Source organism: Trichomycterus rosablanca, chromosome 18 (assembly GCF_030014385.1).
Source record: "Trichomycterus rosablanca isolate fTriRos1 chromosome 18, fTriRos1.hap1, whole genome shotgun sequence".
In the NCBI taxonomy this organism is placed as follows: domain Eukaryota; kingdom Metazoa; phylum Chordata; class Actinopteri; order Siluriformes; family Trichomycteridae; genus Trichomycterus; species Trichomycterus rosablanca.
Genome location: NC_086005.1, coordinates 3639050 through 3652684, shown reverse-complemented (window position 1 = coordinate 3652684; position 13635 = coordinate 3639050). Strand labels below are relative to the sequence as shown.

Here is a 13635-nt window from a genome sequence, read left to right as displayed (position 1 = left end):
TTAAGATTTTTGTATTAAATTGTGTATGCTTATTAAACCCTCTCCATTTTTGTTACATATTTATTTTTACACAGTTTAGAAAACCTGATAATTTACTTGTTTCTGAAGAACAATCTGCTGAATATAATCAGCAAAAGGAAACAGAAGGTACCAGTCACATTCATGTATCTCATAAAATATCTAAATTTATTTGTTACTTATATTTAGCCTAGAAAAGCACATTCAGACACAAATAAAGCTGTTTCATTCATTTTAATTCCTTTTTCTTTATTATTAGCAGATATTCCTACACCATGTGATATCTCAGTGCATTCAATTGGGACTATATTTGTTGAGCTTTCATGGAAGATTCCAAACAACATATCAAAATTTCATCATGTTGATAGCACATCAGTTGTTCTTGTGAGTGAGGCACCGAATTCATCAAAGATGAAGTATCATGTGGTCTGTAGACATGATGGTACAATTGTTCAAGAAAAGGAATCAACAACTACCAATATTGTGGTCAATGACCTGACTCCAGGAACAAAGTATTCCTTCCAGATTATTACAGAACTTGAAAGTGGCAGCAGAAGCAATCCAGCTGAGATATGTGCACAGACTTGTGAGTATTACAATTTATGTAGTATTACTATTTATTAGTATTTATATCTGTGACACCCCCACTGGGGTATATATTTGCCTGGGGTATATTTTCGGCTGAACCTTAAAAGTAAAGTTTCCAAAAGTTGGGACATTTAGTAAAATGCAATAAAAAGAAAACATGTAATTTGTTATATATTTTGAATCTTTATTTAACTGACAAAAATTAAATATTTCTACTTTTTTACTGATTAATTTATTGTACTTTGTGAATATAAGCACAGATAGAATTTGATGACTGCAAAAACTCAAAAAAAAAATTGTGAAACATTTAATTTCATTTTGAAATATATCACAATAATCAGGTAAGTTGGTAAAAGGTGAGGGAATCATAATTGGATATAAAAGGAGGATCCACCAAAGGTTTAGTCTTTGCAAGCAATGATGAAACTGTAGCTCACCACTTTGTAGCAAACCTCATGAGATAGCTGTCAATCAGTTGAAAAATAAAATTTCTCAACATGATGGCAAGGAATTTATTTTTCCCATGCACTGTATATAACAATGTAAAAGAATTAGGAAACGTGGAGAAAACTCATCAACGCAGGGGAAGGTCGGAAACCACTACTGAATGTGCATGATCTTTGAGCCCTCAGACAGCACTGCATAAGAAACCTTCATGCTACTATAATAAATATAGCCACATGGGCTCAGGAGTCATTACAGTCTGTCACTGCAAGAAACGCAGCGTAGAACTCTATTACATCAAGAGAAAGCTGTACACAGAGTGTGTTTGCTTGACTGGCTTGCCTAAAGTCCAGATTTGTCTCCTAGTGAACATATTTTGTACAGCACGAAGAGGAGAATCAGACAGCAGTGACCACGGACTGTTGAGCAGCTGAAGTCTCAAATCAAGCAAAATTGGAGAACAATTCAACTTGCAAAACTACAACAGTTAGTGTCCTCAGTACCTAATGCCAAGTTCACACTACACGACTTTCCAAGTGGTCAGGTCGCTGTACAGTTCACACTACACGACAGGATCTCTTTCAAGTTGGTGTCACACTACACGACTGATCGGCGATAGGGGGTTTCACACTACACCATCTATCACCAACTGGAATCGCAGGCGAGCTTCTCTGGTCTCCCTTTTTTTTTCTTTTTCTTTTTTTTACAAAAACACACGTGAGAAGTGGCGAGGGGTTTAATGATACCACGTCCAAAAATGCACGTCAACAAGTGGCGAGAGATCAAAGTGTTTGTGCGCTGATGTGCAACGTAAAACCAAGGAGGAAAAATAAATGAATCTGAGTGGATTTGGCAACACGAACAGTATGGATTGTTCTATAGTAAGTTGGAGGTTAATTAATAATTTTGCAATGCAGCGTGGGTATTATGTTTTGTAGAGGATGATCAAATCAGAAATACTGTAAAACTTGTGTGTGTGCTGATGTATTCTGATATAAACTATATTACGCCCCTGTCCCACCTGTTTACACTCCTCTTCTGCGTTTCCCCCCACACTGTATCCTGCGTTCTCATTGGCTGTTCGACATGTCACTCATTCCCAGTCGCACATCTCAGATCAGATATCTGACATGCTAGAAAACTCGATCCAGTCGCCGAGCGCTCGGCGAGCCGGTCGGATCGAGTTGTTGGGTAGTTCACACATAGCGATTGAAAGCCGAGTTTTGTTCGCCGAGCAAACGCCGAGTTGCTCCCGAGCCGGCAAATCTAGCGCCGACCAGCCGCCGAGCGAAAATCAGGGCAAAAATCGTGTAGTGTGAACTAGGCATTAAGCATTAAAAAGTGTCATTAATAAAAAAAGATGAATGAACACAGTGCTAAACATGCCTCTGTCCCAACTTTTTTTTAAGTGTTCCTGGCATTAAAATTTAAATGTATTTATACATAAAAGTAGTAACAGTACAGTAAAAGTAAAAGTAGTAACATTAACAGTAACAGCCAGTTAAATAAAGAGAATCACATGTTCTTCTTTGTGCTGCATTTTATTAAATGTCCAAAATAAAAATAGGGTTTGTATATTTCGACTAAACCTTTTTATGTATAATTTCTTTAAACAGTAACCAAGCTTGAGCAGTTCCTTCAGGATGTGGGAATGATGCAGCACTACACAGCTAAACTCTCCCTAAGTGATTTGTTACTGATAGACGAAAGCACAGTGACAGACAGCCCAGCAAAGTCACTATCAGATTTACCACGGCTTCTTCTCAAAAAACTTATGATGGTAAATGTAACTGCAAGAAGTGTTAAATGTGCTGAAGATACCAGTCAAGGTTTTTTAAGTTTAGACAGTTTAGACAGTAATCTGGAAAATCTGGGCCAGGACATGAGTAACAAAGTACATCCTTTAGATATTATAACGGCTCTCTTTCATTGCTCAGACAGTTTCCTTCAACAAGAGTTAGCCTTAAAAATGTCTATGTGTCAGTTCTCTGTGCCACTGCTTCTTCCACACTGTGATACACAACAAAGCACACTCATGGCTTGGGCCCTTAGAGACATTGTGAAGAAGTTTAGACCGCACTCTTTACTTGATCCTAAAGGCTTTGTGGAAGAAAGCATTGTTCTCTATGACCTCCCATTAGTGTCTTTTGTAAGATTTGGTGACTGCAGCATATCCAAATCCCAAATTCTGAACAAGATGCTCAGTAACCCACAGCAATATCATGACATCTTTATAAATTACAACATGGACTGTGGGGACATTCCAAAAACAATATCAGATGGCTTGGTGGAGATTAGCTGGTACTTGCCGTGTGGCAATAAAAACATTGACATCTTTCCAAAACCTGTGGCCGTTGCCAACCTGAGAGGTGACATCAAGATGTTTGAAACTCAGTACTCATTTCTTAGCAAAATCTCCACTGCTGTTTTTGTTTTCTTTGACAATTTGGACTCAGACTATCAGATACTCAGCAACAATGAAACAGCTCAATTGTTTTTGGTGGGTAATGCTAAAAGCAAAACCTTCCAATTAAATGGTGTGATAGATGCAGCTGCCTTCCTTAACATTGAAAAAAGCAATATCATACTAAAGACCAAACCAAGTGATGCTGATTTTGTGGAGAAACTTTGTACTTTAGTGAGAAATATTGTTTCAAACAACCCTGTGACTGTGCAGCTGGAAAAGATGGTCGAAGTTGCACATGAGCTCAAAATTGTGATTGATGAAGACAGCGAAGAGATCCAGAAAGCCAGAAAAAATGCAGAGGCAATCACAAGCATTATACGAGACACAGTGGATTTTAAAGAAAAACAGCTCCCATTGCAAGGTGAAATTTTTAAAAAATTGGCCAAATTAGAAAAAGAAGAATGTAGACTTAAGAAAGCTGGAGAGAAGAATATTGAGTACTATAAATCTGAACTTCAACTAGAACAGCAGAAACTCAGGAAGCAACAGAGAAGCTATGAAATGTCAGAAGCCATGAACTGCTTTATATCTGCACTGTCAAATTCTGAGAGGTCTGAAAGGTCATACTTCTTGAAATGGATGAGGATGAATCTGGACAACCTGTCCCGCAGGAAGCTTTCAGAGCTAAGACAAGAATATAAAGAGATATGTCAGAAGTCTTCTGAAAACAAGGAGAAGATTGCATCAGTTGATAAAATGATCTCAAGCAGTTCTTTGGGAATCAAGCACTTCTTGAGAGAAATTGGTCAGCTGTATGAAGCTGCTGTCTCTCTTCCAGAAGAATCTGAATCACGACGCCAAATGCTACAGTTACCCAAACTGTGTGCTGAACTGCTAATGGACGGCTTTCCAATTGAACTGGTTGATGGAGATGCTTCAAACATTCCTGTAAGATGGGTGAGTGCTGTGCTGCAACAGCTGAATATTTTAGTAAAACCTAAGAACAGGATCAAGGTCGTGACTGTATTAGGTGTCCAAAGCACAGGGAAGTCTACCCTACTAAACACCATGTTTGGTGTTCAGTTTGCAGTCAGTAGTGGACGCTGCACGAGAGGCGCTTTTATGTTGTTGATCAAAGTCTCAGATAAGTTCAGAGAAGAACTGAACTGTGATTATTTACTGATCATTGATACCGAAGGGCTAAAATCGCCTGAGCTAGCTCAACTTGTTGAAAGCTATGAGCACGATAATGAACTAGCCACGCTTGTTGTTGGCCTGAGTGACATTACCATCACCAACATTGCCATGGAGAACTGTGCTGAAATGAAAGACATTCTGCAGATCGTAGTCCATGCATTCCTCAGAATGAAGGAAGTGGGGAAAAAGCCCAAGTGTGTGTTTGTACATCAAAATGTTGCAGATGTCTCAGCTCATGACAAAAACATGACAGACAGGAAGCTTCTGCTAGATCAGCTAAATGAGATGACGCAGGCAGCAGCTAAAATGGAAAACAAGGAAGATTACAAGAAGTTTACTGATGTAATGGAGTATGATCCAGAGACATGTAACTTCTACATACCAGGATTGTGGCATGGTAATCCACCAATGGCATCGGTCAGCACTGGTTATTCTGAGGCTGTTTACGACTTCAAAAAGGACTTGATTAACTTTCTTGGACAAAGCAAAATGCAAACAAATGACATAACAGAGTTTTTGGAGTGGACAACAAGTTTATGGACTGCAGTGAAACATGAAAATTTCATATTCAGCTTCAGGAACAGCTTGGTAGCTGATGCATACATAAAGCTGTGCACAGAATTCAATAAATGGGAATGGTCTTTCAAGAAGGACATGTACAAGTGGTTGACCGATGCTGAAACCAAAGTGTCAAATTTTAAAATTATGCAATCGCAACCTGGCAAGTCAAATCTGCAACAACTACAAAGTGATTTAATACAAGATGCCTCCTCTAAGCTTACTGAATTGGAGAAGACAGTTTTGGAAAAGTTGTCTAAATACTTTGAGCAAACTGAGGGTCATGTCAATCTTGTGGAGAAGCACAGAGCAGAGTTTGAAAACAGTGCAAAATCTCTCAGAAGAGAAATAGAGAACTCAGTAAAGAATGAAGTGGTGGCACTTATTGAGATCAAAACAGCAAAAAACTAACTAGACAACATCAAGAAAACATACACTGACAAAATGGAAATGGAAGTGCTACATCTTCTGGAGGATGTCAGGAAAAATCGAAGTTTAAACACTATATCTGACGATCAGCTTAACACGGTCTTTGATAACATGTGGAAGAAAACTCTAAATGAGCTGTCATTTAAGGGCTTGGAGAGAAGAAACATATTTGACAGTGTGATGAAAGTGTTAAGATTAAACATGGACAAAAGAGGAAGCTCAGTCTCTCAAATGTTGAATGAAGTTACACTGAATACTCATGGCATCAAGGACTTCAAAGTTACTCCGGATGATCGTGTAGGGAAATTGGTCAATTTAGTGTACAGGACTGAGTACATGAAAAAACTACAAGAGCTGGCTGACAGCATCATTAAAGCGTGTAGCCAGTCAGTTACTAACAAAAAAGAGAAAAGATCAGATTACCATGACACCTACATTCAGGAGATTATGCACATAATTGATGACAAACTGACTTTAGGCAAGGATTTGACATTTTCAGAAAAGTTTGAGATCTCTCTGAAATCACACATTTGTGCAACATCTGCCAGAGAGTTCCAGCTCATGCATGAACATTTTCTTCAAGAAAATGACCCACATCGATGCCTTGAGAAGTTCAAAGACAAATACTGTGATGATTTCAAGGATCTGTTCCATAATCGTGATCAGTGTCAAAGAAAAGCTGAAGAGTTCACAAAACTGTGCCTGGGACCAGCAGTCGAGAAATTCATCAATGACAAACTGGGTCTAGATATAATTGACACAATGCTTCAAGGAGACAATGCATCTAAGTTCAGCACTCGTGCATTTTTTCAGTACTCTATTTTACTAGAACTTCTGGAAAAAGAAGTTTTTGAGAACTATGTGAGCTACATCTGTTCATATGAGGATTTTGTCAAAAGATGGATATTAAGTGAAATAAGGAACAAATTCTCAAAAGGGCTGAAACTTTTTGAGCTAGAAGAGCTTCATCTCAAACAGGCTGTCAGGGAAATAAACCAGGCCATTAGAAAAACACAAGATGATACAAAGAAACAAGGAAACATAAAGGAATTTATCCAGGCTGTCTGTAGAGAACTGGGAGGAACACTTGTCATTCCACATGATGCTTTGGAAGCCGTCATGGCTTTGAATATTGCAAATCAGGAACAATTTGCTCATTGGCTAACACAGTCTGTGATGGAAATGGAAGCGCCATTGGTGGCCAAGTTAAAGCAGGAAGACATTCACCGCAAACTGGGTAAACTTAGAATCAAACCACAGGATGAGCTGTTTAAACGTGTGTTCGGCTGTGGGAAACAGTGTCCCTTCTGCAAAGCACCATGTGAGGCAGGTGGAGAAGCCCACAAGGAACACTTTACATCAGCACACAGATCTGAAGGACTCGGTCATTACAGGTTTGAGGGCTCTGAGAAATTAGTCACTGATATTTGTTCCACTTCAGTGAACAGTGAATCAAGCTTCAAATGCCTGGAGACCAATTATGAGTATCATCCTTACAAGAAATATCAAGAAAAATTTCCTGACTGGCGCATCGCTGCAGACCCGAGCATCGCTGCCTCAAACTACTGGAAATATGTGCTGATGCATTTCAATCAGCAGTTTGCTAAAAAGTATAAAGCAAACCCTGCAGATATTCCACCAGCCTGGAACAACATCACAAAGGAACAAGCTAAAATGAGTCTGAAAGAGTCTTTTAGTTTTAAATAAACCCTAAATTCTCAACATTTTTCTTAAAAGTCTCCCAGGACTGCAGTGACTATAAAAAGTGCTTAATAAACATACAATTAAAGTCAAGTTAAGACACACATGCACATAATATGTACATGATATGATCAAAAGTACGCAGATATCTCACCTAGTTATTGCGTTCAAGTGTTTCAGCAACACTCATCATTTACAGAAGTGAACTGAGGCCTTTTTAACACGACAGTGCCTCTGTGCACAAAGGGTTTATAAAGAAATTATGGGACAAGTTTAAACACATTTCAGATGAATTGGAGCCTGGTTCGTCCAGCTGTTTAGACTATGCTGGCACAAGCTCTTTGCTATTTTTTTCCTAAATGTAGGATGTGGATGGATGAATGAATAGATAAGATGTAATATTAGGAAGTAAAAGAAAAGTTTTGTAGTTTCTTTGTAACCACTTAAAAACTAAAATGTTTTTGACCACTCTTGTAATGTGGTTCTACACCAGATGCCTATCCTGATGCAGCTCTCCTTTTCTATCTGTTTAAAATTTCCAACTTGTTTATCCTGTTTTATTCATAGTCTAATTAAATGCACCATTTATTAACAGCATCTTTATTGATTTACTTGAATGGTTGTGGATTGATTTATTAACATGTTTAACCATAAACAATGTTTAATTCTTATTCTACTTTGTACTTAAAAGATAAGAATGATAATTATTATAATCATTGTGTATTAGATTTATTTCTTTGTTGTTGTTGTTGTTCTTTAATGTGAGTAGTTCTATACTGTTGATGTTCTTTTCTTGGTAACAGTTGTACTGATTGTGGTTTATCATATGCAGTTTATCCTCTAAAAGAAAAAAAGAATATTCATTAAGGAATATCAATATACTGTAGTGTAGCTTCATGTTTAATGCATGTTTAGGAAGTACATTTTCTGTGTCTGTATTTGAAATGATATATCAATGTTGTAGCATGAATGATGATTTGGCAAAAGCAATTTAATCAAAGTATAAACACGTTTGCTTTTGAACAGAAATAAAATAAACATGCTTAATGCTCTTTAACCTGGGACTGTCATTTTGCCTAAAAACACATATTGCCTAGTTCACACTACATGATTTGTGTCCTTATTTTCACTCGCAGACAGGTCGCCGCCACACTCAAAAAAATGCTGGGTTGTTTTTTCTACCCAAACGCTGAGTTGAGGCAGTTGGGTTACCTTGCTGGGTTATTTCTCACTTAAATAATCCAACTATAAGATTATTTTCTCAACCCAGCACTTGGGTTAGCAAATCCTGTTAGGATATTTGTAAAGGTCTGTGTTGCCAGATTGGGTGGATTTTCTTTTAAACTTGCAGGGAAATTGGCAGGTTTCAAGGGATCACGCCATTGCAAATAAAACTATTTCAAATGTCACTAAATTTAAGATTAGTGATCTGTAAGATTTCAGCAATTAATTAGTATAATGTTTTTATGAGTATGTTTGGGCGTTTTTTCATGCATTTTGATGGATCACTTTTGATTTTGAAATACGTTTTGACACTAGCAATCTGGCAACAGCACAGAAACATCAGTAGTTTGCTGCTGTAGCAGCATGTTTGAGTTGTGTTTCCAGTTTATTTTAATACTTTACATGCTCATAAAATAGATATTTGACATATTAATAACCCCATGTTTAGTTTAATTTCCTTAAAACTTTTAGTTTGCCTCTTCGAGTCATGAATTCACGTTCTCAGGAGATAATAAAGTTGTTAATATTAGCGACAGATAAAATATCAGTGCAGGAATGAATGGAAATTGCAGCTTGCTGCCTGCCTGCCTATTGGCTTACTAACCTAAGATAATAAAAAAGCTTGCTAAGTTATTTTAATTTTAATATGATGGTATGTGGTCAATATAATGAAAGCCAACTATGCTCTTAAAAACTATTTAAGAAGCTAGTTAATGTTAGCTTACTTAGCTAGCTACAGTGGGGATAAGAATTTACCTCAGGAAAACGTTTGTGAGCGTGGTCAAAATAGTTATATACGTTAAACCATAATATAAAGTAAATTATTATTTATTTCCAATGTTTCTAACCGTAGTTTCTAACATTATTATCTCTTTTTGCTACTTTTTTAACAGTCTGGAACCAACATGGTGCAGTATGTGCAGCAATAGGAACAGAGGCCCTTCCCGTTTGTATTATCATTGTGTATCCATATACATTAAATAATTTATTTTTTACTTATTTTAAATAATTAAGAACGCCAAAACATTTTTGTGCTAACTTATTATTATGATTAGAAGTAGTAGTAGCAATGGTAGCAGTATTAGTATTATTATTTACATATCAGCATTAGAGTTAACAACCCAACATGAAATTAACCCAGCGTTGGGTAAAAAAGAATCTAACAGTTGGGTTGTTAAAACATCTCAGCACAATGGCTAAATTGCATTAAATAACCCAGGTTAGGTTGTTTTCACTCACTCTCACTCAATTTCTTAACCGCCTATCTAATTAGGGTCTATCCCAGCTTTTCAATGGGCCCGAGGCACACAGTAACACCCTGGACGGGGCACCAGTCCAACGCAGGGTGGACACACATATACACACACATTCACCTATAGGGCAATTCAGTGTCTCCAGTTAACCTGACTGCATGTTTTTGGACTGTGGAAGAAAACAACAGCTCCCGGAGGAAACCCACACAGACACGGGAAGAACATGCAAAACTCCGCACAGAAAGGACCTGGACCGTTCTTGCTGTGAGGCGACAGTGCTACCCACTGAGCCACAATGCCACTTGGGTTGTTTTCAGCCCAGCATTTTTTAGAGTGTAGATGTGGTAGCTTGGAGGCAACTTGACATTCGCTCGGGGCTCGAAAATTGGCTCTCGATCGTTATGTGTGAACTGTTCAATGACTCGATCCGAGCGGCTCGCCGGGTGCTCGCAGACTCAAGAAAAACATCTAGTATGCTAAATATCTGGAGCAGTTGGCGACTCAAAATCATGTAGTGTGAAAGGTGTTGTAATGAGGTCGTGATTGTTATGAAAGCAAGATACAGAATGAGGGGAAGGAGTTTTAAAGGTGTCGGTCATGGGCATAATATACAGTAGTTTATATTACAGTACATCAGCACACACACAAGCTTTACAGTATATGTGACTTGTGAAGTTGTGTAGTGTGAACTGTACAACCATCTGAACACCCTGAAAGTCATGTAGTGTGAACTTGTAAAATCTTGTAAAGCAAAACTGATCAATATATCAACATAACATCCACCCTCATTCAGCAAGATAAACAAATGTGGAAATGGACTCTTAGACCAGCATGTGTCTGATGTTTAGAGGTACACTGATTAAAAATAGACATACAGTACATGAAATGGCCATTTTACTTATAGAGCACATAAGGTCTATTTTTGCAACTGCATGGTCTGAACACTAAAGGTTGCAAGCACTGTTATTTATAGACTATAGTACTGTATAGTGTTCCACAACCTTTTGGACTGTAACTGAAAAATGGTCTTGGGAGCAGCAGAAATGCATAAACTATTAATAATAATAGGTCTTAATGATTAGAAATAATATGTCTAATCATTATTAGACCTATTAAAATGGCTATTAATAAATAACTAATCTTTTAATATGTAGAGTACTGTGGGAGGAAACCGAAACTCCCGGAGGAACATGCAAACTCCACACAGAAAGGACCCGGACCGTCCCGTCTGGGGATCAATCCCAGGACCTTCTTGTTGTGAGGTGACGGTGCTGCCCACTTAGCCACCGTGCCGCAGTAACATGAAGAGTTGCCAGACCAACTTTTCACCTTTAAGTGTATAGACTCTTCTTTTCAGGCTGCAGATTTTTATAAATGTTTAATCTTGTTGCATAATGTAAATGGAAAATACCTTGATTTATTTATTTATAAAAACAGTAAACTACTATTTTTTTCAACATTTTTATTATCTTTTTTTCCATTTGTACATGACCATCCACAGAAATACACTTTTCAGCGCAAGCAGACATCCTGTAAACCCCAGAGCTGGTAGGAACACAGAATCCTACAGTGTTTGGAGGGCAAGATTAAGAACAACAGCACATGGCTGAAACATCTCAACCTCACTCAGCGTTTTACCTACACCACATACTAAAGTAAAAGCATAGAAAGCACTCGGGTTACAGGATGAGGTATACAAGTGTGTGTGGATGCTATAGCAGATGACAGTGAAGCTTAAGGCATGTCTTTTTTATTTTAGCTTAATGCACATGCATAGACACTGTGGCTTTTCAGGAGTGTGTTCAGAACCTCGGAGAACTTGTAACCCAGACAGAAGAGCTGCATGTCACCAAAGATTAAAAATGGTTATGCATTACAACACGTGGACGGCTTCCAGTTGTAAAGAAAGGCAGCAAGAAAAGCAAGAAACATGTGTTTTATCTTACGCTGTACGTCGGACCGAATGAGTCAATGTTGTTTTAATAGCACCGTGTCTGGAAGGGTTGCTATGGGCAACTTCCGACATATTGAATGAGTTGCTATGACAAATACTGAGCAAAAATCATAGAAACGACTGATGCAGGGAGGAAGGAAAAAATGGAGCCATGGAGGAAAAGAAACTGCATTAGTTAAATGAAATATGAGGCCCGATTAGGCACAAAGAAAAAGATTTGGCGGGAAAGCCCGGAGAACCGTCTGCTTAATATCTGTGAAAATGCAACCTGTTCCATCATCTCTCCTATTTCATCAGAAGAATTAATTGGGTTTAACCTTGTTTCACCCTCAGTTTCACAGAGCCACATTCCAGCAGCAGCACACAAAAGGAAAACTCATGCCGAAAAAATGTCCTGGCTCTCTGTCTCGACTGTGTACACTTCACCCGAGACACACATGTTCGAAACCTAAAACTGAACCCATTTTGAGAGATGAAAATGCCCCAGCACAGCCCTGAAACAAAGCACTTCTGGGGTGGGTGGGGATTTTAACCTAAATCTGATCCCTTTTCTTCCTTGTTGCATGACATCTTCTAACCAGGGAGGCTGAGGGCTGGTATGTGCGTTCTTTAAGGCACATGAAGTTTATACCACCATAATGTTTGAACCACAGCTAACGGAACAATTCTGGGCAGATCGACATAACTAACTGTCCTCTTCGATATACAAGCTTTCAATCTAAAAACGACTAGAGTGGCTTTGGTTGCTTTAATCAAATAAAGTTTGGAAAGCCATCGAGAGCAGAGACGGTTATTCTCATTCAGACTCCAGAAACCTTCAGCCAAGCAGTCTGAGTACACGTGGTAATCATTAGGATGAAAACGTATTCATTGAGTTCACATGATGATTTTTATAAAGTGAATTTTCTGAAGCGTCTTTTGATACCGCAACCCCATGTTCAGAGGATAAAGAGGGCTTAGCTTCTACTCGGAAATCCCCTCGATTGCTTCACTCTAAAAGGTCTATATTCAACGTGTCATTATTATAGATCTTGCACAGAATTATCAAACTCCTTACAGATGTAAAGCGGCTTTGGAAAACAGTCAACAACCAGTTACCAGTTACTCGAAAGAGAGCTTGGAAAGAAATGCAGTAAAAATCATCAGGCTTTCATTCACAAATCTCACTGATTATTTCAATCTTAATTATCATTGGGAGAAAAATTTGGACATCCAGTTTGGATGCTTTGGTTTAAGGAAAATGCTTCTGAAATTAACTGGTGTAACAAGCCTATCCAACTATCCTAAAGCTTTGGATGTCTAAAAGGAAGTAAGATACAATTCAAGCTTAATCTCTGTTTCTTTGGGTACTTTACAGGGGAAATGCCAAACTATGTCTTCTGCAAGACACAGCAGGAGAGGTGGTAGAACAACAGTGCGACGTTCAGTTTACATGATCTTGTTTCAGCGAGGGGATGTTCGAACTGCTTTAATCTAGCCAATCTCTGAGAAATGCCTACTCAACAGTCCAGTGGCTTTGGAAGCAAGTATTGGATGCAGTGCACAACAGGTTAGGCTCACATCTTATACAGTTTGATCAAAGTGCTCAGAGAAAGAAGCTTTTGTGATGGTTCATGAATAACACAGCAGGGGAAGTGATCGAAAACTAGACAAAGCTGAAGGAACTGGTAGGCACTGAGTTCAGGTGCTCCTGTGCCTCATCTACCAACCACCTTCATGTTCCTATCTAGCAACTTAAAAGCCTGTGTAAATGAATCTGCAGTAATAGGCATTTTCTTGGGTACACAGGCAGATTCGTTGCTGTGATTGTGTTGACAGCGGGTAAAAAGCTAAGCATTAAAACATGTTTATGGAGGCGAGTA

General features: G+C 38.3%; 1 pseudogene; it reads left to right on the top strand.

Annotated features, from left to right (window-relative positions):
- Positions 1-374: 374 nt before the first annotated feature.
- Positions 375-7348, top strand: LOC134332655 (up-regulator of cell proliferation-like; annotated as a pseudogene).
- Positions 7349-13635: the final 6287 nt, after the last annotated feature.